The 24,072-nt window shown below is 40.4% G+C and overlaps 1 protein-coding gene and 2 non-coding genes across 3 annotated transcripts in view; 2 read left to right on the forward strand and 1 right to left on the reverse strand.

Moving 5' to 3' along the window:
- LOC141326066 (uncharacterized) overlaps window positions 1-24,072 on the forward strand; it is a 230,622-nt gene that overhangs the window by 58,520 nt on the left and 148,030 nt on the right. The window lies entirely within an intron of this gene.
- On the forward strand, window positions 8,194-8,265 carry trnae-cuc (transfer RNA glutamic acid (anticodon CUC)). The gene has a single exon. It is a non-coding gene; the product is annotated as a tRNA-Glu (tRNA).
- On the reverse strand, window positions 8,752-8,823 carry trnae-uuc (transfer RNA glutamic acid (anticodon UUC)). The gene has a single exon. It is a non-coding gene; the product is annotated as a tRNA-Glu (tRNA).

A 24,072-nucleotide genomic window follows, 5' to 3' on the forward strand; every position in this document is an offset into this window, starting at 1 on the left:
ATTCACACTCACACTCATACAGTTCCGGGGATGAGAAATTACTGAGTTGAAGAGAACCCCAAATGTTCTAGTATCTTAACTAGTTCTTAGATCGCAACCTTAGAAAATCACAAAAGCAGAGACTTAGCTTTTAACTACTTAGGGAGTATTTTGCACCAGTTTCAGCGAAGTAAAGAGAGATCTTGTTACTTGCGTTTGTGCTGGGAACGGGGGTTCCGGGGGCTCGTCTGTGCGAAAGTTCTGGTTGGTTGCTGGTCGATGACGTACTTTGGGAGATCCTTCGACTTGGAGGAGTGGGTTGCTGAAGCCGGTCTTCGGTTGCCTGGTTACGCAGGTTGATGCGCTGGAAGTTCTTTTGAGTCGGCGTTGCGAGACTTGGAAAAGTTCGGTCGTCACGAAGCTTCAGTTCTGTAGAGTTTTGATGGCACCGTCGCATGCTTGGTCGAGTGGTCGAGCGCAGATGGAAAAAGCACTCAAACCACAAGAGGCGAAAGGCGTGAGGCGAGAGCTGAGAGCTCTGAGTTCGCTGAGTTCGCTCAGTTCTGTTAGGAACATGAAGTTTTTAACCAGGAATCCTGACCGCTAGACCATATGGGAATTGGTCAGTGGATGTGTTGTCCGGGTAAAAAAAAAGATTCCAAAAATACTTATGCCACATTGGAAAAAACAAGTGCGGTCTTGCATTGTAACCGTTATCTCAAGGAAAAACAGCCTATAGCCGGTCTGTCAAGTTACAGAAATGAAAAAAATCATGAAATTAGCAATGAAACTGAGACGCGGTTTTAAACGGGTAAGTTGCTGATTATTTCACTAGTTCGGATTTCATTTCGTGTCCAACTTTTTATTAAAGCCCGGGTGGCACGTAGGAATAGGGCATCAATTCGGCAAGCATGTGACATCAAGACTAAACTGCATTACGCAAATGCGGAGAGCGAGCCAGCCAGGAGTCGAACCTAGAATCTTTTGATCCGTAGTCAAACGCGTTATCCATTGCACCACTGGCCAACCGACTGGATCACCTCGTGCTTGCGCCCGACTTGTTGGTTTTCCACGTGACAGAAGCCTGTATTGCTGTCTGCTTTTTCTCATGCAATTAGCAGGCAAGCATCAGGTCAGCTCTTCCCAGGTGGTCTAGTGGTTAGGATTCGGCGCTCTCACCGCCGCGGCCCGGGTTCGATTCCCGGTCAGGGAACGCTCTTTTGCCCCCCTCCCCCCAAACGGCGGACTGTGAAATCAAGCTCTGCTGGCCGCTTTCTGAAGGCCGGCCCCCAAAAACCAGGAATCCTGACCGCTAGACCATATGGGTACTGGTCAGTGGAAGCCTTATCCAGGTAAAAAAAAAAAGATTCCAAAAATACTCACGCCACATTGGAAAAAACAAGTGCGGTCTTGCATTGTAACCGTTATCTAGTCACTGTTAAAAGTGAAAGACATTAAGGCTCAATCCCAATTCTACCCCTTACCCCTACACTTAGCCCTACCCCTCCGTTTGGCGCGTTCACGTGAAGGGGTAGGGGTGTCTCATTTCTCTTTTGGTTGGAGGGGTAGGGGTAAGGGGAAGGGCCAGATAGCCCTCCAAACGAAGATTTTTCAGGACCTCACTTGAAACGAAGGGCTAAGAGAAATTTCCAACATGGCTGCTCACTCGAGCAAGCAGACTCGTAAATATAAGTAATTTTTGCCTTTAATAAGGATTTTGATGACAATGTTTCATTATATGTATATTACCTTCAATCTTGTGTTTGTGTTTATGGTGTTGTTTTGTAAATAAACATTTACAAAAAAATCGCTAAAGTTTGCTAGCAGATATCACTGATTGCACGATATTACAAAATGTATTTTTATGTCATATACACTTGACTGCATGTTAGAAACATGAAAGACCAGTAGCACGGCAATTTGCAACAGTGGTGTAGTGGAGGGTGTACGCAGGTATACGGTGTATACACACTTCCACTTTTTAAATCCCCTCTGATGCGCATTATTCAGTAGTGTCCTGCATTCGCCAAAATCATGGCAGTCCACCACATCCAGTCATGTGAATAAATGTAAATATTCGCTAAAAACACCCAATAAAGGCAGTGATGATGCAGTCAGGACCGTGGAGCCGGCTTGCTTTGAAATGTATTTGATGATTGCGCCTAATGCACCTGCGCCCGCTATGTCTACCGCACCAGTAATTTAAATCAGTACATAATAATAAAAACGATACCTTACAAATAAAAAGAAGCTGATTTTTACGATCAGAAATTTCTTAAACCAGTGAACCCCTGTAAACATTTTAGTCCAAGGATCCAGAAAACGAACGCGTTCAAATAGAAAGTTGAAAACGAAATTCACAAATGAAGCATATATACTTCTCCAGGCACCACTACACTGATTAGCAATTTGCCGCGCATGTGATAATGCGTTGTTTGTTTTGCTTACGGCCACATGTGAATGACCGGTGCGTACACCGTACATTTGTACTTTTTGAAACATGACAACATTTTGACATCTTGGAATGAGTGATAAACATCTGCGCATGTCCTCTGACGTAAACATTAGGAACTAGCGACAACCTATGATGACGTATAACAGTGTTGTAGTGGTGTCCCATTTCTTAGGGGAAATATTTTAGCCCTTCCCCTTTACACTTTGTTTCAAGGGACAAGGGGAAGGGGCGAGGGGTAGGCGAAGGGGTAGAAAATAGAATTGGGATTGGGCCTAAATAAATGTTATTGTCTTCAATCTATATTCCCATCTTTTTCTTCTTCAATTGAATTTGTAATTGTTATTAACAAAGTCTGTTTATGTAAAGTTCATCACTGTAGTGCTTAGAATATAGACATTTACATTTCTTTTCTGAGGTTATAGCCAGGACTCAATTAAAATGTTTATTCACATATGATTGAAGTTCATTAAACCTAATTAAAATGAGTACAGGTTACTTGTAACAACCCATAAATAAGTTACCTGTACCAAGAAAAGTAGGTTTATCTAACTGAGTAATGCTAGTACTATTAGTTAAGGAAACTTGATTTTGTTGCATTTGTATTACGTAATATTATAGTGTTTATTATACTTAAAAAAGGCTGCAAGTTGACTGAACTTAAAACATCCAATGCCGCCGCTTGCCTCACTTTTTATAAGTTAGATCTAGGTATTACTTTTTACAGTGTAGATCCCACTCTGGACAGGACTCCTGCCCGTTCTGTGGGTCACTTGCCCAACTCCACTTCCACCTTAAATGAATTAATTAACTCATATGATTTAGTTGATATTTGGAGGCTGAACCACCCTACTGATACACAATATACGTTTTTCTCTAACGTTCATAGCTCATACTCCAGAATAGATTTTTTCCTGGCCGACTTCAAGGTTGCCTCATGTGTAACTGCAATTAAGCATCACAACAGAATAATCTCAGACCACTCTGCAGTGACCATTTCTCTTGACCTTTTTGAAATTAAGCCCAGTTATAGCTGGCGATTCAATCCTACATTACTCTTTGATTCTCATTTTTCCCAACGTGTAACAGAATGGTTAGATGAGTATCTTATGTTTAACGATACAGGGGAAGTATCTGATTCAACACTGTGGGAGTCACTTAAAGCGGTATTAAGGGGATACATAATTTCATATGAATCCAGCCTAAAAAAACAAAGACAAAAACGCCTGTCAGTAATTGAAGCTCGTCTTAATCAACTTGAACATTTACATGTAGACTCAGCAGATCCTGAGGTTCTCAAAGAGATTGCAGCATTAAAATTAGAGTATAATACAATTTTTTCCAAACATATTAGTAATATGTTATTAAAAATAAAGCAAAAGCAATTTGAGCTAGGAGACAAACCAGATAGGCTGCTCGCGCGTCAGTTAAGAAGTATTCAAGCTAATAGAGCTATTCACCAAATTAGGAAAAAGGATGGAACCCTAACAAACCCCAGTGACATCAACAAATGTTTTAAGGAATTTTATGAGGCTTTGTATGAATCTCGATCTCCCACTGTCCCTACAACCCTTTCCCACTTTCTTCAATCACTACATCTCCCCAAATTAGATGAAGCAGATCGAGACGCCCTTAATCCAAAGACAACATTAAACGAAATACTTGAAGCCATTGCATCTTTTCCCAATGGTAAGGCTGCCGGACCTGACGGCTTCGGAATTGAATTTTATAAGAAATATTCTCAAAAACTTGCTCCTCTGATGCTCAGATTATTTAATCATTCTATTGATAAGCAGGAATTTCCACAGTCAATGTACGACGCAAATATTTCTCTAATTCTTAAAAAAGGAAAAGATGAAACAGATCCGGCATCATATTGTCCCATAGCCCTTCTAAACTCAGATCTGAAAATTTTTACTAAGATCCTTGCAAACAGATTAAATAAATGTATAGCAAAAATTATTCATCCTGATCAGACTGGTTTCATCCCTGGGCGCTTTTCCTTCTTTAATGTGAGACGCTTAATGAACATTTTATACTCAAAACAAGATTCTGCTTCAAATGTCGCCATCTTATCTCTGGATGCCGAAAAGGCGTTCGACCAAATTGAATGGAGTTATATTATTGCAGTGCTCCAGGAATTTGATCTAGGAGAGTCGTTCTCCTGCTGGGTGAAAATGAACTCATGACTAACAAGACTGACCCAAGCTTTATACAAAACCTACCTTTTAAAATTGCAGCAGATAGTTTGAAATACTTGGGGGTCACCATTCCGAAAAATGCAAAGGATATCTATAAATTAAATTATCTAGTTATGTTAGAGAGCTTAAAGCTTAATATAGAAAGTTGTAGGTCCTTTCCGCTGTCTATGGTAGGGCGCGTGAATGCAATAAAGATGGTGACATTGCCAAGATTTCTATATCTTTTCCAAAACCTGCCAATCTTTTTGCCCCAAAATTTTTTTCAAACTCTGGATTCAATCGTGTTACCATTTGTGTGGGGCTTTAAAGCGCACCGTATCTCTAAACTACATGTATGTAAACCAAGGTCGCAGGGTGCCAAACTTCCAGTATTATTACTGGGCTGCAAACTGCAGAGCCTTATCATATTGGAAAAAATCTTATCCTGCGGGGTCTTCAGGTGACATTCCTTCTTGGCTCGCCATCGAACAAAGTGTTCCAAATTACTCTCTTTCCTCTCTGCTTTTTGCGTCGCCTGTACCACCCATAAAAGTGGTCAACACAAACTTTATAGTAAGCAGCTCTCTCAAAATATGGTGTCAGGTCCGGAAGGTATTTAAGTTGCCATGAACCTCATTGTCCACCCCTATTGCTTATAACCACGCATTTAAGCCATCACTCATTGACTCCACATTTTCGATTTGGTCCAGTAAAGGAATGGTCACTGTAAGAGACTTGTACATGGATGGTAAATTTGCCACATTCCCTCAGCTGAAACAGAAATTTGATCTTTCACCATCACATTTTTTTAGATATCTACAGCTGAGAAACTATGTTCGTACATCTATCTCCCACTTTGAACTATTAGCAGATGAACATGATATATATAAATTACTTTCTGCCTCCCCTGATGCCTCTAATCTGATTTCTCATTTTATGGATGTTTTTATTGGTCAGTTAGACATATGTACCCTGTATTTGAAAGATTCCTGGGAAAAGGATTTAGGTATTCAAATTACTAATGAGGATTGGAAAAAGTCTATCAAGGTCATAAATAAATGCTCTATTAACTCAAGACACCAACTAATCCAATATAAAGTAGTACATCGGCTTCATTATTCTCGGGTTAAGCTTAACAAATTCTACCCCTCCATCTCCTCTAACTGTAACAAATGTGAATCTGCAGAGGGATCCTTGGGACATCTTTTCTGGTCATGCCCAAAACTTTATGAGTTTTGGAGCGAAATTTTCAGATTCTACTCTAAAGCTTATTCTTGTATCCTTGCCCCTGATCCAGCAATCGCTGTTTTTGGTTGGTCTGACTCACTTCGTGGGTTCAGTCATCAAATTAAAAAAGCTGTCCAATATGGAATGGTGATAGCTAAAAAAAATTATTCTTTGTCTATGGAAAAAGGCATCAAAACCACTTTTTAAATCCTGGCTTTCTGAACTCTCTAGCACTTTGCATTTAGAGAGACTTAGACACAATCTTTCTCATAGCATTGCTGGCTTCGAATCCACCTGGGATCCCTTTTTTAATTACCTGTCAAATGTCAAGGATAACAGTTTGAAGTTACGACCTTTTCATTGTTTGTAAGATCATCATATTGCCTGTGCCCACTGGCCTAGAAATATATGTGTAACATAGTTAACCTATGTATAAAACTGGAGGAACTGATGTAACAATGGTTTTAAAATGTTTTTTTTTTTTTCCTTGTCTTTCCTTCTTTGTCCTTATAGTTGTTGTTGCTTTTTTGTATTGTTCTGTGTTGGTCAAAATAAAAATAAAAATATAATATAAAAAAAAAAAAAGATTCCAAAAATACTCACGCCACGCATTCGAAAAAACAAGCGTGGTCTTGTGAAATCAAGCTCTGCTTGCCGCTTTCAGAAGGCCGGCCACCCCAAAAAAGGTGGGCACATGAAAAATTACCTCCTTCGAGCCGGCGACCTAAGGATTGCCAACGCTCCTCCTACAGTCCTCTGCTCTACCAGCTGAGCTATCGAAGGCACGGGGCTATGGGGTCACAACCTCGGACTATCAGGTTTCTGCAGCTCGACTGCTGGCCAAAAAACGGCTTCCGATGCAGGTAGACGAACGGCCTGTTCGAAGAGGGAAGCAAAGAGGAGCCCGCCTCCCATACTGGGAGTCGAACCCGGGCCGCCTGGGTGAAAACCAGGAATCCTGACCGCTAGACCATATGGGTACTGGTCAGTGGAAGCCTTATCCGGGTAAAAAAAAAGATTCCAAAAATACTCACGCCACATTGGAAAAAACAAGCATTCTTGCGGTCTTGCATTGTAACCGTTATCTCAAGGAAAAACAGCCTATCGCCGGTCTGTCAAGGTACAGAAATGAAAAAATCATGAAATTAGCAATGAAACTGAGACGCGGTTTTAAACGGGTAAGTTGCTGATTGTTTCACTAGTTCGGATTTCATTTCGTTTCCAACTTTTTCTCAAAGCCCGGATGGCACGTAGGAATAGGGCATCAATTCGGCAAGCCCGTGACATCAAAACCAAACTGCATTACGCAAATGCGGAGAGCCAGCCAGCCAGGAGCCGAACCTAGAATCTTTTGATCCATAGAACAATCTACCTAACACTGTTCGGGAGGCAGACACAATCTGTCAGTTTAAATCTAGATTAAAGACACATCTCTTTAACCTGGCTTACACATAAAACATTAACACATTCCCATAATTCAAATCCGTTAAAGGATTGTTAGGCTGCATTAATTAGGTCAACCGGAACCGAAAACACCTCTCATAACACCTGATGCACTCGTTGCATCGTAAAAAGAATGGCATCTACGCTAATATTAGTCTGTTTCATTCTTATTCCGAGGTCACCGTAGCCACCAGACCCAGCCTGTATCCAGATCAGATGGTCACTCCAGTCCCCCGGATCCAGTCCGTACCCAGCTTAGATCATGGATCACCACCTAGAGATGACTTCAATAGCCGTGGATGTCAACCAGATGAGCTCCAAGGCGGATCATCAATAAAGACCTCGCCAACCTTGACGGCCATCGGCGCTACACCACAGGATCCTGATGAGTTCTCTACAATCAGACATTGGTACAAACTGTTGTTTGGTCTGGCCAGAGGAGAACTGGTCCCCCGACTGAGCCTGGTTTCTCCCAAGGTTTTTTTCTCCATCTCTGTCACCTGTGGAGTTTTGGTTCCTTGCCGCTGTCGCCTCTGGCTTGCTTAGTTGGGGACATTTTCCAGCGATATCGTATACTATTTGAACTGAACTGACGATGATATCACTGAATTCATTGATGAACTGCCTTTAACTGAAAATTGATTGTTACAATAATGCGTTACTTACACACTATGGTGCTGTTTAAATACTGTGCAGTTGCTTTGACACAATCTGTATTGTAAAAGGCGCTATATAAATAAAGGTGACTTGACTTGACTTGACATAGTCAGATGCGTTATCCATTGCGCCACTGGCCCACCGACTGGGACACTTCGTGCTTGCGCCCGACTTGTTGGTTTTCCATGTGACAGAAGCCTGTATTGCTGTCTGCTTTTTCTCATGAAATTAGCAGGCAAGCAGTAGATCAGCTCTTCCCTGGTGGTCTAGTGGTTAGGATTCGGCGCTCTCACCGCCGCGGCCAGGGTTCGATTCCCGGTCAGGGAACGCTCTTTTGCCCCCCTCCCCCCAAACGGCGGACTGTGAAATCAAGCTCTGCTGGCCGCTTTCTGAAGGCCGGCCCCCCAAAAACCAGGAATCCTGACCGCTAGACCATATGGGAACTAGTCAGTGGAAGCTTTGTCCGGGTAATAAAAAAGATTCCAAAAATACTCACACCACGCATCCGAAAAAACAAGCGTGGTCTTGTGAAATCAAGCTCCACTGGCCGCTTTCAGAAGGCCGGCCACCCCAATAAAGGTGGGCACATGAAAAATGACCTCCTTCGCGCCAGAGTCGAACCAGCCACCTAAGGATTGCCAATGCTCCTCCTACAGTCCTCCGCTCTACCAGCTGAGCTATCGAAGGCACGGGGCTGTGGGGTCACAACCTCGGACTATCAGGTTTCTGCATCTCGACTGCTGGCCAAAAAACGGCTTCCAATGCAGGAAGACGAACGACCTGTTCAAAGAGGGAAGCAAAGAAGAGCCCGCCTTCCCATACCGGGAGTCGAACCCGGGCCGCCTGGGTGAAAACCAGGAATCCTGATCGCTAGACCATATGGGAATTGGTCAGTGGATGCCTTGTCCGGGTAAAAAAAAGATTCCAAAAATACTCACGCCACATTGGAAAAAACAAGTGCGGTCTTGCATTGTAACCGTTATCTCAAGGAAAAACAGCCTATCGCCGGTCTGTCAAGGTACAGAAATGAAAAAATCATGAAATTAGCAATGAAACTGAGACACGGTTTTAAACGGGTAAGTTGCTGATTATTTCACTAGTTCGGATTTCATTTCGTGTCCAACTTTTTCTCAAAGCCCGGGTGGCACATAGGAATAGGGCATCAATTCGGCAAGCCCGTGACAGATCTGTAGTCATTCTGCTAATTAACATCAGGTGTCTTCAATAATGATCAATCATCACTTTGTTAATCACCTAATTACCTCATTAACTTTAACTCTGCTTCAGTGTTACTTTAACACTATCTGGAGTGGAACCATATGTACTATGAGCAGTGTTGATTTAACACTGGGGACTTTACTGTGTAACAATTCAGAGAGCAGAATTCACACTTTTTGGAACTGGAGATTTTTTTTGAGTAAATGTAGGAACTTAGTAAACTCACAGACAGCCACCATTTCCAAACCAGGTGTATTATGCAAATAATAATTACAAAGTGTCAGAGCAAGTTGAATTAGTGCAATATGATGGTGTGTGTGTGTGTGTGTGTGTGTGTGTGTGTGTGCGCAGTCTCTCAGCGTCCCAACTGTACAGTACATATAAGAGTTCAGATCGGTTTCACCAGAAGTCTTTTTATCTTCCAAGAGCCAAATTTACAAAGCGCTGACTGTTTAAATGTCCTTCAAGGTAAGTTTCCCAAAACAAAAAAAGTATACTCGACAGGATGAATCCGTCACAGGGGGAGAAAAAATAGCCAACAAAAGAAGTAATTCACAGGATCAGTCAGCAGGTACTGTTTCTAAACTTTTTGAGCGATGCCTCTGCTGAATGCCGGTTCCATATATGCATAACGCAAAACAATTCCCGCCTAGATGACGCAACGTCATGTGACGATAACGGGCCAGGGAAGATAACAGCACACAGGGTAAAGCAATAAACATAATAGACACCGCCTTCTTATTGACAAGAAATCATATAAATAAACTTCCCCTTATATGGCTACACTACAAAGTAAAATGCAAAAACTATTGGTTAGTAATAGATGCAATAAATAAGAAAAATTCTTCAAAATTCAGGATGAAATCGAATCCCATTAAACTCCTTTTGAAATGATCATACAGCATATTTATGCCTTGTCCTAAAAGACAATCCTATAAGGCAATCCCTAATACAATCCTTTAGGAATGGTTCCAAAATATGATTACTACCACCTTCTACAAAGCCGCCAATGTTGGTGGAAGAAGTGAGCAAGTAACTGATCTGTGCAAATTAAATCCATGCACACTGAATTAACTCAAATTTAAAAATTGATTCTGAAAAAGAATCAAATCTAAAAATTCAGGAAAATTGATTTAGAATTAATAGTTTATGTTTCTTAACCATTCATCCACCGAAGTGGTTAACTCAATATACCTTCTCAATTCCAAGGTTTATATTATGCTCATGGTCAGGAGCATAAATAAACTAAATTATTACTTTAGGAAATTAAAGCCAGGTAGCTTGATCTGGGCAAAGATTAAACTTTGTGAACATAAAAGTCAAGACACCTCTTTAAATGAAACTTTAAATGATTTATTGAACTACTCTAGAATACAAAATCTATTCTACTAAAACATAAACACACACATACACAGACATTCACACACGCACTCATACAGTTTCAAAGATGGTAAATTACGGATTTTAAGAACCCCAAAGTTGTAGTATTGCTACTAGTTCTCGAATCACAAACTTAGAAAACCACAAAAGCAGAGATTTCACTTAAATGACTATGTACCAGATACAACAAGAATGGGAGACCTTGTTTACTTGCGCTCGTGCCAGAATGGGGATTCCCTCTGTGGGCTCGTCTCGGCAGAGATTCTGGTTGGTTGCTGGTCGGTCTTTGGATGACGTCGTTGGGAATCCTTCGAAGTTGAGGGTTGGGCAACGGGAGTTGCTGTACCTGTATCCGGGCTGTGGTTGCCTGGTTACGCGTGTTGTTGCGCTCAGAGTTCGGTGGGCACATGAGTTGCAAGGCGGGTCACGAAGTCTTTGTGGTTTATGGAGAGTTCTGGAGTTCTTGTAGTTGGAATGAGCAGGCAATCTTCTGCAGAGGAGAGCTACAAGTCTTTTCAGGACGCTTGGACTCAGGCAGTTCAGGCATTTTGAGCACTAGATAGTTCTGTAGAATTTGCTGGCACAATCCCGTGCTTGTTCCAGAGGGCGAGTGCAGATGAAAAGTACTCAAACCACAAGAGATGAAAGGCATTGAGCGAGGCACAAGGCCCAGAACTATTTAGAGCATGGGATTTGAAACAGGCCGCTAAGCACATGCCATGATGCTAGGATCCAATTGGATATTGCTGCGGGGCAGATCTACGCCCCTGGGCTGTTCCTTCTGAGGTATAACTCAAAATGACACTATCTCTGCAAGTTTTGAAATAGCATTCTTTGTTTCTTTCCTTTTTGAATTATATTTGCTAGCGCATTTGTTGAGCGCATGGTGTGAGTCCTGTTTTGAGGAAGGTGGGGGAAAAAAGGGTCAGGGGGAGTTTTCAGCGGCTGGGATGGCCAGCCTGGAGTCAATCATTCTCCTTTGTTCATTCCTAACTCCATTTGTGGAAACTTAGGTCACGAGTGAGTGGACAACTGGTTTTTTTTGGAGGATCTCAGAGAGGGGGGGGGGGGGGGGGCATCTGATGCCAATTGGTCAGGATAAAAGATTCTTTGTTCTTCCTCGGAGTGTGATGACTTGATCGTTATTTGCGTTTTGCATAACCGAAATCCTACAACAGTAAAGTGTACCATGGACAAAACACATTGCTTTAAAATGTGAATTAGAATTTATATCATAGTAGGAGCCTCGTATAGGATTCTTATTGGAATCCTTTAAGATTGTTTTGACAAGAGAATATTTTGCAAATTCTGAAAGGGGGATGTACACTTTTGACCTCTGTAACTTTAATTGTGGTTGCAACAATGTGGTTGCCGAGAAACATAGAGGTCTATGTTTGTAGAGTAATTTACAGCATTTTTGATTGTGGCTCAACCAATCAGAATCAAGGACCGGAACTATCCGGTCTAGACATTTTGATTGAAACTTTGTCCATACTAAGGGGATCTGTTAGGCTTCTCTTTGTTGTGAATTTTCATGTGCCTGTCAATGCTTCCTTTTTGACTAAAACTGTTTCCACACTGTTTGCATGTGTAAGGCTTCTCACCAGTGTGAATTCTCATGTGAATGTTAAGGTATCTTTTTTGAGTGAAACTCTTTCCACACTGTTGGCATGTGTAAGGCTTCTCTCCAGTGTGAAATCTCATGTGTCTGTTAAGGTTTACTTTTTCAGTGAAACTCTTTCCACACTGTTTACATGTGTACGGCTTCTTTCCAGTGTGAACTCTCATGTGTCTGTTAAGGTCTCCATTTTGACTGAAACTCTTTCCACACTGTTTGCATGAGTAAGGCTTCTCTCCAGTGTGTAATCTCATGTGTCTGTTAAGGTTTCCTTTATCAGTGAAACTCTTTTCACACTGTTTGCATGAGTAAGGCTTTTCTCCAGTGTGAATTGTCATGTGTCTGTTAAGGTGTTCTTTTTCAGTGAAACTCTTTCCACACTGTTTGCATGTGTAAGGCTTCTCTCCTGTGTGAAATCTCATGTGTCTGTTAAGGTTTCCTTTATCAATAAAGCTCTTTCCACACTGTTTGCATGAGTAAGGCTTCTCTCCAGTGTGAAATCTCATGTGTCTATTAAGGCTTCTTTTTTCAGTGAAACTCTTTCCACACTGTTTGCATGTGTAAGGCTTCTCTCCAGTGTGTATTCTCATGTGACTTTTAAGGTGTGTTTGTTGTTTGAAACTCTTTCCACACTGTTTGCATGAGTAAGGCTTCTCTCCAGTGTGAAATCTCATGTGTCTGTTAAGGCTTCCTTTTTCAGTGAAACTCTTTCCACACTTTTGGCATGTGAAAGGCTTCTCTCCAGTGTGGCATCTCATGTGTCTGTTAAGGCTTCCTTTTTCAGTGCAACTCTTTCCACACTGTTTGCATGAGTAAGGCTTCTCTCCAGTGTGGCATCTCATATGTCTGTTAAGGCTTCTTTTTTCAGTGAAACTCTTTCCACACTGTTTGCATGTGTAAGGCTTCTCCCCAGTGTGAATTATCATGTGACTTTTAAGGTGTGCTTGTTGTTTGAAACTCTTTCCACACTGTTTGCATGAGTAAGGCTTCTCTCCAGTGTGACATCTCATGTGTCTGGTAAGGCTTCCTTTTTCAATAAAACTCTTTCTACACTGTTTGCACGTGTAAGGCTTCTCTTCAGTGTGAGTTATCATGTGCTTTTTAAGGCGTCTTTGTTGTTTGAAATTCCTTCCACACTGACAGCAAGTGAAAATGCTCATAGTTTCTGTCTTTTGAGCACTTTTTTGGTTAGAAGTCTTTTCAGACTCTAAAGAACAAAAAGATTTTTCTCCAGATATCAAATTATTAAGATTCTCAAACTGAACTTTCTCTTCAGTTTCATTCAGTACTTCGCTCTCCTTTTTCAGTGCTGTTAGGTCTAAGGTGGAAAAACAAAGAGATAAAAGTTAACCCCAGTTTAATGGCACAAAGCAATTAACATCACAACATGTAGATAAGTAATGAATGTATGCTAGATCCTATTCCAGGGTCTCCAAACCTGATCCAGGTCGGCGGTACCCTACAGATATTAAGTTGTCTGTTATACAATTAATTAAATCTAGAAAATCTATATAGACTGATCTAAATTATTATATATTATTTTTATGTCTCCTAGGGAATAAAATTCAACAAATTTAGAGAGAGACTAGGAAAAAAGAAAGGGGACAAACTCCCCACTTAACCATCAGATGAAAAATTAATCATAAAATAATTCTTTCTGAGGTTTTATTAAGGGGGCAATTGTGTTAGCCAATCATAAAAGTTGACTGTTAGACTTGACCTTTCAAATGGAAAACAGCAAAACAGACTGTCAGAGGATAATAAATGGTGGAAAACTGTCATCTCAAATCCCAGTCCTGATGGCTTCACTGCTGAATTTTTAAAAAAGTTTTCTGATCAGCTATCCCCCATGTTATTCCAGCTATACAATCACTCCCTAGACCAAGTTTTGTTTATCATCATCCCTGAACCAAGCTTTGATTTCATTAATATTAAAGAAAGACAAGGACCCTAAACTTTGCGGAAGCTATAGACCAGTTAGCCTAATGGGCGTTTGGCCAAACGATTAGAGATTCATCTTCCATCCATCATATCAGATGATGAAACTGGCTTTAAACTGGGCCGTCAGTTAACGTCCAATATATGTAGACTTTTGAATGTAATCTTTCCTCAATCCCGGTCTTCAAGACCAGAAATGGATATTTCTCTTGATGCAGAGAAGGCCTTTGACCGGGTGGAGTGGGATTACTTATTCAAGGTTTTACAAAAATTTGGATTTGGATCTAAATTCATCTCATGGATTTGTTTACTATATTCCACTCACTCAGCTTGCGTGAAAACAAACTCTGAAAAGTCCCCTTATTTCTAGCTTTCTCATAGCACCCGTCAAGGGTGTCAACTCTCACCTCTCCTTTTTGATTTGGCTATAGAGCCCCTTTCTATAGCCTTCAAAACGTCTTCAGTGTTTTCAGGTATTTGTAGAGGGGGAACTTACAGACGATATGTTCCTCCTGCCAACGCTTCATTGTTGGTGGGGATACACACAGTCTGTTTGTGGTCTGCTTGAGAGCGGAGCGTGCACAGTCAGCCCTCGAGGGGGGCATCTGATTGGTTGCATACTACGTTCAGAGCGTGCTTTGCCAATGGCGTTCCCCATAGCGTTCGACGCAGCGTCTCGTTCCCTCAGGGAACCAGGGTTACATACGTAACCTGAGACGTTCCCCGAGATAGTAAACGATCATCCTCTAGGATATCTCTATCCTAGGTAGCAGATGGTCAAAATTGTAAAAAAAGTGTAGTTGGGCCAAGGAGACCGGGGTTTTAAATCAACTCAAAAATGGAAACAACGTCTAGCACATAACATACCATACAGGATTTTAGAAAAGTGCACAAACACTTGCTATGCACTTATCACCCTTGCAGATTTTAGAAAGTGCCCAGAGACGGTAGTGTAGTGTGCACACTTACCATAACATGGATTTGAAAAAGGTCTGCCAGAGAGGTCACACTCGACAGGGTTCCAGATGCTTGTCACATGACAGGAAATACTAGGGTCAACCCTCACTGTGAGGGGAGCAATGCTGCACTCAATCAGCATAGGCAGTTTGCAATTTGCAAATCGACTGACGGTATTGCCATGGAGCTAGACTTGACCATCTTTCTAATAGTGGATATAGAGGAGGACAGGCCCTTAACCCAGAGAGACAGGGAGGAACTCCTGACCCGTCAAGAGGTGGCACTCTATAAGTGACCTTTCTGTAGAAAGGGAGCATGCCATTATCCACGACGCCTGATAAGTGGGAATCAACCTGGACATCAGAAAGGACAGGCTCCTAACCCTGAGGGACAGGGTGGAAAACCTAACCCACTAAGAAACGGCTCTCTATGAGTAGGGGTGTAAATCGGAGCCTTCAAGACGATTCGATACGATACCGATTTCTTAAGCCAACGATTCGATTATTTTCGATACTTCAGAATTCCCTGTGATACGATGCGATTCGATCCGATTCAATTCAATATTAGATATTTTTACATGATATCTATTAAGTTTCAAATAAATCAACAAAAATAGTACATAATTTGCCTTTTATTGAGAATACAGAAACAGTATTCTATTCACATAATGTGTATGTTCCACTAAAGCAGTTGTGCTCAATACACTGCAAATAGAACAGCAAATATAAGTTACTGCATCTACAAAGTGCAATCAGATAAATTGTAATAAAAAAATAAAAAATAAAAAAAAATTATAGTGCAGGTCTACTATGGCCAATTAGCCTATTCACCGTTTTAAAAAAGTTTCTTTCATACAAAATTGGTTACATTTTGAAAATACAATTTGCATCTTATTAAGAGAATGGTCACACATCCTCTGCAGTAGATGAACTGCAAATAGAATACTACTCCACAAAATCAGTTCAAAATCATCGCTCTTGAAAGTCAGACAACAATGTGAGGTCTGTGAACATGAACAACATAGATGGACTGTGAAACGAAAGTAACGCGTGTGAAGAAGAAGACAGTGAGGTTAGCGCCACCCGCAGCTTAGGAGTAGGTAGTACGCTTAATACATCGGAGCCATAGACAGTAAAAGAAAGGTCAGAACGGATTCTAAAAATAGACAAGTGAACAAACAGGCGGCAAAATAAACACATTAATCGATACTCTTGCGGACGAATCGATGCATTGAATCGGCGGCTGCATAATCGATGCATCGATACGAATCGATTAATATTTACACCCCTATCTATGAGGGACCCTTCCCGGAAAGGGAATCCATCAACCATCAACCCATCCATCAACCCTTCGCTCATATAGCTGCATAGAAACGGCAATCTCCCCTGCTCTCAGACTGAAGGGGGTACTTCCAAGAGGATTAGCCTTATCAGAGCATGCCTGTTTCACAAGAAACAAGGAATGAATGCAATGATCACAAACTCAATTCTCTGCAAAACAAACTCCCTCAGGAGCTGAAAACGTTGACTCTTCACCACACATCTCACAGCAGTCATTATTTCAAAACCTCAGGTAAGAGAACATGCCCTCATACAAAAAGTGAGTGAATATGAAGAAAAGGATGTTGTGTCCTATAGGTGCCCCTTTGTATTGGGCGTGCCGGTGGTCACATCATAAGCTGTCGCCGGCCATTGTCGTTTTTGTATGTATTCTTGAGACACGAGCCACACGGATGCCGTTCCTCATAGGGCCCCCTAGAGGATGTGGTTCGAAGTTAACTCGAGGGGCAACTATGTAGTATATATGCCAGATAAGTATGTAGCGCTGTATTTCTGCCACAGAGATACACTTAAAAACAGAAAAGACGATTTTGGCAATGCGTATAAACCTTGGTATACTTATTAAAAAAAAGAACACATTAATTAATCTGATTTTGTTACTTAATAAAAAGACAATCATTCAGTGTTTGTTCATGTTTTTGTTACGTGATGTAGCAGTGTCTGACTAGAGGCGTTGACTGATGACATCATTTAAAAAAATAACAACTCATACAACATGTTTCTGTATTGAAGAGTTTCTTAAATCAGTCTCTATGTACAGTCTGTTTTTACATTTTTAAGACAAAAAGGTTATTTCAATTGTATGCGGATTAATTTAGATGTAGCTTTAGTGTCCACTGGCTGTTTAATTTGCTTTTCAAATGTGACCCTGGGCCACAAAACCAGTCTTAAGTCGCTGGGGTATATTTGTAACAATAGCCAAAATTACATTGTATGGGTCAAAATGATACATTTTTTCTTTCATGCCAAAAATCATTAGGAAATTAAGTAAAGATCATGTTCCATGAAGATTTTTTGTAAAATTTCTACTATAAATATACCAAAATGTAATTTTTGATTAATAATATGCATTGTTAAGAACTTAAATTTGAGAACTTTAAAGGTGATTTTCTCAGTATTTTAATTTTTTTGCACCCTTAGGTTCCAGATTTTCAAATAGATGTATCTCTATCTATCTCTATAAATGTTGTCCTATCCTAACAAACCATATGTCAATAGAAAGCTTATTTATTGAGCTTGTATTTGATGTATACATCTCGGTTTTGTCAAATTTAACCTTATGACTGATTTTGTGGTCCAGGGTCACATATATAGCTTTAAACGAACAAATGTAGATGGCATGCAGTAGCCAAAAGTAACCACTCACATTTCAAGATTTGCTTTGTGCATAATAAGTAATTTTCTTAGATACTTTTGCATAATTAGCCTAAGTGCTAAAAATCAATGGTTGAATATTAGAAGCAGATATTAGGTTTAATGTTACTAATTCCATCTTATTGTTACAAATTCAATGCATGATCTCATAATAACAAATGGCCAGTGTGAAAGCAGGATATTCTCAGCTGCACTTGAAGGCAGTGTTAGTATTTGTCATATGATCTCAACACTTCTGTTGAATGTCTCAATATTTCCACACCTGTGACATTATTCATAAATATTCATTTCAGGTTTGAGAATGAAAACCAACCTGTTTGTTCCTCAGTATCTTCATGTTTGACTCTGAATATTTCTTCAATCTTCACGTCTTCACTCTCCTCTTTAATAAACACCATCATTGTTTGTTCCTCAGTATCTTCATGTTTGACTCTGAATGTTTCTTCAATCTTCATGTCTTCACTCTCCTCTTTAATAAACGCCATCTTTATAATAGTGTGTCACGTGGATCTCAGTTGCTCCACCAGTTTATCTGTGTTTGAACACTTTGTCCTGTTTAAGATGTGAACAATTAACAAAGAAAATGAACAAAAGAAAACAAAAAAATGGTGTGGGTGCAAGTGAGAGTTAATGGCCTGATTATTGCTCAATAATGAAATTTTATCAATAAATAATAACTGAACACAGAAAATAAAAGAAATTACACACAGTTACCATTTAGTTTTAATTAAGATTAAGTAATTGATTAAACTGCGATTAATATATTACATTTAGACATAGAAAACAAACTGCTATTGTTTGTGAAAGATCATTAGTTCTAGTTGTATTCCCAGTGTTTTGAGCAGCAGATGTCGTCAGTGAGCAGTGATTCGAGCGATTTAAAAAGTGAATCATTTGTGAAGCAAGTGATTCAGTTGAACTGGCGTTTTGAAAAGATCCGTTTCTCCATCACTGAATAAATCCGTGATTATCATCTGATTCACTAAATACGGACCGAAATGAGATGCACCTCTTCTGTTACTCGTGTAACATAATGATCAATTACCTTTAAAAAGTTTGTAAAAACTATGAAGCAGACTGACCGCGGTGTATCAATTTAAACACTTTAAATGAATAAAACCACAAACCTTTCTTCAGCTCAAACTGATGCAGGAGCGCGGCGCAGATCTATGACGTCAAATCACCGGCTTAAAAATAAAAGTCCTGTTCACACGCTGCTGTGTCCAAAAGAGAACATTAAAGAACATTAAAATAATAAAACATCCCACAGAATTGTTCTTAGTGAAATACATACTGAAATGGTGTTTAATTGTGTGCTGAAAATCACCTCCAACGAAAGTATACACACACAGTGGAGATTTAGTTAGTTAGAGAATAATCTAAAACCTGAAAATCTGAAGGAATATTAGCTGTGGGTATACCACTGTTATACTAACTTGTTTGATAAAATAACCATGGCATTTCAATGAAAACCTTTATTTTGTGGAAAACTGTAAAATATTACTTACCATTTCTACTATACAAAAATACTCTCCTCAGGACTTAATTCCCATTGTTACAGCTTTTTATTATTACTTGTTTTTTTATTACATTATTTATATCATGGGAAAGCCATCATTTTTTACTGCACTTTCACATATTCTGTAATGTGAATACATACATTATATATAATAAAAAATGTTTTTGTACCATATTTAGACATGTTCTATAAACTGAAATAGTAGGGTACAATGACACTAAAAGCTTTGCAAGGGTGCTTATTTTAAACACAGAGTTGATTCTGCACTAATTTCATCTCATATTTAATTCTTTTTTAAAACATAGTACATTTAATAATCGAATATTCTGTTATATCTGAGACAAGGCTTCCCCCAGAATTTTCTGGGTTTCCACATTTTCACTGTTTTATGTTAGTTACGCAATTCCACAGGCAAGAAAATGAGCAATTGCTTATGTAAGCAGATGCAGTTGAAAGATAATGCAATCCCATTAGACAGCAGGAGGCTGGACTAACATGGGGGTGATGCATCTGGGCATCTTCACAACCAGGAAATCTCTGCTGGACCTGGAGTTGGTTAGAGGGCGGATGGTGAAAACGTGTTTTCAAAAGCAGTTAACGACGACGAGTGCAGTTGGCATTCTTAAATTTGAGGTCCACTGCCCCTGTGTTAGCTGCTGACATCTCTGCCATGTCTGAAGAAATTAAAGCAACCTTCTTTGACAACTGGTGTCCAGTTAAATGACAAATGGCATAGATCATGAATACCCAAGGACAGCCCAACATACTCAAAATAGGAGGGAATTTACTGCAACTGCTCAATATTTGAGACTACGGTCAAGTATGGCCACAGAAGTACATATGCAAATAATCAAATAAATAGCCTTATAGTGAAGTATAAAAAGATGAAGGATGCAAGTAGTCAAGGTGTCAATCATACAATTTTTCTGATCAGACTCTATAACAAAGAACACAAACATGGTCTCACGATTGCTTGTATTTTCACATGTTAAGTGTGAATGCATAAAATGTTTTTCTTACACTGAGTACAACTGAATTGTCCTTCAAAATCAATGCATAGATCATTGAAGAAATCACTCCTTTTCTAAAACCTCTAGTCACTCTGAGGAAAATGGCAGTTTTTTAAATGACGTTTCATGCTGCTTAGACATGTGAATGTCTTCTCACACTGGGGACACTTGTACGGTTTCTCCAGTGTGAACTCTCAGGTGAGTCTTAAGGTTTCCTGGAATCAGGAAACGCTTTCCACATCGCTTGCAGATGAAAGGTTTCTTTCCAGTGTGGATTCTTATGTGATTCTGAAGGTGAAGCCTTTTTTCACAGTAATGGCACTTGAAAGGCGTTTGTCTCATGTGAATTTTAACATGATCCTGAAGGTGATTTGCGTCTGTGAAGCTCCTTTTGCACTGATGACATTTATAATTGTTCTCTCTAGAGTGAATCCTCATGGGATTTTTCAGGTTGTCTTTACATGTCACTCTTATTCCACATTGATCACATGTGACCAGGTCCTCTCCAGTAATTAATGAGAAACTCTTCCCACACAGTTTGCAGGTGTAGGGTTTTTCTCCAGTGTGAGTTCTGAAGTGAGTTTTAAGGTTTCCTTTAGCCCTGAAACTCTTTCCACACTGAGGGCAGGTGTAAGGTCTCTCCAGAGTGAATGATCATGTGGGCATTAAGGTGATCTTTCCGTGTAAAACTCTTTCCACACTGAAGGCATTTTAATGACTTCTTTTTAATGTGAATTTTCCTGTGGACATCAAGGCTTAATTTCTGATTGAACATTTGTCCTCACTGTTGGCAGGTGAAAGAGCTCTCTCCAGTGTGAATTCTCATGTGGGAATTATGGTTTGTAGTTTGTATTTTTTGAGCTTTATGTGGTGAGGAAGTCTTCTCAGTCTGTGAACAACTAATTCATTTTTTCTTCAGTTTTGAAATTCTGATGTTTCTCTGCTGTTTCGTTCAGGTCTTGTTTTTCCTCTTTCAGTGCCATTAGACTTGTAGTGAAAAGAGAAAAATAATATCAGGTTGGCATAAAGCAACAGACATCGAAACATGACATGACAACCATCAAATCTAAACCAATGTTTGCTAAATCCTGCTCGAGCACCCGCCCCTTTTGCTCAGATGCCCAAAGTGCCCTTCTGTCAGAGGGCACCTGCAGGTCCTAAAAACTCCTCAATTTAGTTGTATCAAATTTAAGGCCATAAAAAGTTTGAAATATGTTAAATAGTATAAGAAAATACTTTTAATTATAATTTAGGAGGTCGTACATTTGGGGACGGAAAGACGAGAATCGCGATAGTGCTGGATTAAACTTCAAAAGGCAATGATGTCATTAAATAAATATGCATGCTGTAGGTTTCAAAGTCAAAACGCGGCACTGATGTCTTTATATGTATGTATCTGAAGGGAACCGACCTTCCTCAGAAACATGTCGTTGTCATTTTCATTTATTGCCTGATAAACAGTCTTAATGCTGATTTGTATACAGCCTTTACTAGGGAAAACGTAATATTTCAGCGCTCTTAAAGCGCCCCCTTGTGACAGAGAATGACTTTTTCTTTTCCACATTTTTTCAGCTCTTTATGGTCCAATTATTGCAATTATCGACCTACGTTGTTATGCAGCAAACACAGAGTTGTAAATGTGAAAGAAGTTAATGTGCCTTCTAAGAATCTAAACAAATAAGACTGTAATATTTATGTTTTAAATAAATATAATAAATGATAAACTCGATTTATCGCTTTTAATGGTATAAAGGCTGAAATTCCATTGTATAAGATATTTTGTTTTGTTTTGTGTGAAGCTGAATCTGAATTATAAATCATGCCATTTTATGCCTTGTCAAATCCTACTCATACTGTTCATTTTACTTCTGCGGCTCTTAAAAAGGGTCACAATTTGCCTTAAATTGATATTTAAAATATTTTAAATAGTGAAATAAAATTCCTTCCTTAATATGTTTGTTTAATTTCTATACTCTGCAGTAAAGCCTGTTGTCTACAATCTTACAATACAATACAAATTGTACAATACAATACAATACAATACAATACAAAGTGAAAAAAATATTACTTATTCTGTTGTTTGAGTCCTGAAACGCAATTTAAACTTCAAATAATGCATAATTTTTCTTATTAATGACATTGTTGGATGCCTACAATGAGGTGATGGACCCTAGGGGCTCTTTAATGCCTTGTTTCAAATGCCCTTTTTATACTTTGAGCACCTGCCCCTTTAAAGGTCTCTGCACGGCCCTGGTCTGCACCTGTGTCTGTGATTAGTCTGTCTATTTAAGGTGTGTGTTTTCCCAGTACTCTTGTCGGTCTTTGATGTTATATGGATGTTTTCCCCTGGTGTTCCTGTGTCTGCCTGTATTCCGTTGGATTTATTAAATATTCGTCTTTTACTACGTCGTTGTTCATGTGTTCCTGCCTGCATCGTGACAGAAAGACCGACCGAAACAGTTTTTTTGCGTATTCCACCCCGTTTTGTTTTTCGTTCTGTTTTTTCAGTCTTTTTGTTTCCGTAGTGTGTTTCCCCCATGGATCCCTTCTTCCGACCAGAATTCATCCTCCTCCGGCTGAAGCAGGGGGATTTACCGCTCGAGGGATTTACGATCATGTTCCAGCTTGTAGCAAACACCACCAGCTACCCAGACGACGCGCTCTGTGCGTTCTACGACGCTAGCCTCAACGCGTCATGCAGAGCGCCGTCGTCCGAGGACGGCCCTCGAGCGAATTTTGCCGCGTTTGTGGAGTGAACACTGGCGAGAAACAAACCCTCGTTTCCTGCCTGTTCCAAGGAGAATATCGCCAGTGCCACTCCGGACCCAGAGCCCAGCCAGCCACCCCGACCCGCGGAGTACGTGCCCTTCGTAGACGGGAAGCCCGAGCCCGGAGCAACAGTATTATGGAGCGCCAATGGGGTCAAAACTTCCGACCAGGTTCGAGAGCCGGCTACTACATCTGCGACGGTGGAGTGCTTTGTGGAGCAAGAGAGGGCAGTAGAGAGCCCCGCCCACTGCACCAACACTGAGGGTGAGCTGGAACAAGACTCTGGGGACTTAATTGACTGTTTTACGGAGAAACCTGTCTGCCTGGATTTCCCACCCACCCTACCTCTTCTGCCTATGTCTGAATCTCCACTGGTTCCGTCCAGACATCCTGAATCTCTGCTGGTTCCGTCCAGCCATCCTGAATCTCCACTGGTTCCGCTCAGCCATCCAGAATCCTCGCTGTCTACTGTCTGTCCCCTTGCTCACCCTGGGCTCCATCGTCCCTCCGGCTCCGCCCTGGTCAGTCGTCGCCCAGCTTCGCCTCTGGACTCCACTCCTCCGGCTGTGCCTCGTCGCTCCGTCCCACCGGCTTGGTGGACCTCCTCCCTCCCGCGGGCACAGCCTCGGCCCTCTGTCGCTCCGGCTCCGCCGCGGACCTCCGGATCTCCATCTTATTGTGTATCCTAAAAATATATATTTTGCTATTCTACTCAATATGATATTATTATACTCAAACAAATGATGTATGGCTATAACAGTAATCAATATCTATCAAAATACTGAATATTATAATACTAGATGTCTTAACACAGATTAAAACTGCATCAACACAAATTGAATTGCAGATGCCTGCCAGGGGGCAGCACCAGTGGTTTCCACTGGAAGTTTTCAGTGAACTTAAGTGAACCAATGAACTTTGGATGACTTCCAACATATGACAGATACAAGTTATGTCCCACGTGACCACCTCCAACTAATTGGAGACCCATAACAACTTGGAGGGGGAGGA

This window comes from Garra rufa, chromosome 2, assembly GCF_049309525.1.
Source record: "Garra rufa chromosome 2, GarRuf1.0, whole genome shotgun sequence".
NCBI lineage: Eukaryota > Metazoa > Chordata > Actinopteri > Cypriniformes > Cyprinidae > Garra > Garra rufa.